General features: G+C 62.0%; 1 non-coding gene across 1 annotated transcript; it reads right to left on the bottom strand.

The window, feature by feature from the left end:
* Positions 1–251: 251 nt before the first annotated feature.
* Positions 252–370, bottom strand: LOC131870909 (5S ribosomal RNA). The gene has a single exon (XR_009369210.1). It is a non-coding gene; the product is annotated as a 5S ribosomal RNA (ribosomal RNA).
* Positions 371–1,512: the final 1,142 nt, after the last annotated feature.

Genomic DNA, 1,512 nt, shown 5'->3' with positions numbered 1-1,512 from the left:
ACTGGCCGAGGTGCACACCGATTTCACCTGGGTGCGCGCGCAGCACCTCGGGCGCACCGGGGTGCGCGCACAACGCCCGGGTTGCACCGTGGCCTGTGTGCTCGGGGCGCCTCGGGTGCGCGCTCGGTGTCGCCCCCCGCGCGCGCGGTAGTGCGGGCAGCGCACCCCGGCCCGGCCCGGCCCCGACGAGAACGCAAACGGGCAAAAGGTTTATTCAAATAGCATTGCGACGCCCGGCGAAAAACTAAAAAAGGGTGCAACACCGGGACTTCCCGGGAGGTCACCCATCCCAGTACTACTCCGGCCCAAGCGCGCTTAACTGCGGAGTTCTGATGGGATCCGGTGCACTAACGCTGGTATGATCGCACCCGTTATGAGCTTGTCGCAGTGTGTACTTAGCAAACCGCGACCCACGTGCGAATCCACCCCGGCCACCCACCCCCGTCGAGGTGCACACCCTCCCTCGCGAAGTGCGCCCCGTTCGCCAAGTGTGAGCCCTGCCCGGGTGCGCGCACCTTGCTAGGGCGTCGGGTGTGCACCCGGCCCGGCCTACGTGCGTGCACCTGGACGGGGCGTCGTGTGCGTGCAGTGTCCCGTCTGCAACGCGGTGCCCACACACCACCTCGGGCGCAACGACCTGCGCTCACATGTGGGCCGAGTGCACCTTGGTGCATGTTCGGGGCGCCTCGGGTGCACGCTCGATCTTGCCCCGGTGCACCAAGGCGCTCGGTTTGCCCCGGGTGCGCACTTGGTGCAAGGTGGGCACCCAAAATAGGGATCAAGCACCAAAACACAAGTTTCGGGATGCAAAATGGGACCCAAGGACCACAAATGCGTTCCAAGACCCATGATGGGTCCACGAGAACAAAAATGTGTTCCGAGACTTAATAAACAAATATTGGGTTTTAGGAGAAGAAACATGCTCTGATGCCCAAAACGAGAATCGACCCCGAAAAGGCCACAGGCCAAAAGTGGGATGCGAGACAAAAAAAAATGGGACCCGAGGACCAAAATTGGGTTCCCAGGTCGAAGACAGGGCAACCGGACAAGAAACGACCTCTAAGGCTCGAAATGAGTCCCGACGACTAAAACTTGACAAGAAGCACCCATCAGGCACCCAACTCGACACCCATGGGATGCCGACCCACCCGGGCTTCCACCTAGCACACCTTGGCACCCACCCACCCTCGCACCCAACCTCGCACCCAACTTAGCACCTTTGAACCCACATTGGCACTCACCCTGACCCTGGCACCTTGGAACCCACATTGGCACTCACCTTGACCCTGGCACCCACCTTTGCACTCACCTTGGGACCCACCCTGGCTCCCACCTCGGCACCCACCCAGACACCCACCTTGGTTCCTTGGCACCCACCTTGGATCCTTGGCACCCACCCCGACACCCACCTTGGCACGCAACTTGGCTACTTGCCACCCACCTTGGCTCCTTGACGCCCACCCCGACAACCACCCCGTGACCTACCCTGGCTAGGGTTGGTGCACACCCACC

This window comes from Cryptomeria japonica, unplaced genomic scaffold (genome assembly GCF_030272615.1).
Source record: "Cryptomeria japonica unplaced genomic scaffold, Sugi_1.0 HiC_scaffold_357, whole genome shotgun sequence".
NCBI classification, from domain to species: domain Eukaryota; kingdom Viridiplantae; phylum Streptophyta; class Pinopsida; order Cupressales; family Cupressaceae; genus Cryptomeria; species Cryptomeria japonica.
The sequence above is the reverse complement of the archived record's forward strand: the minus strand, read 5'-3'. Positions and strand labels throughout refer to the sequence as shown.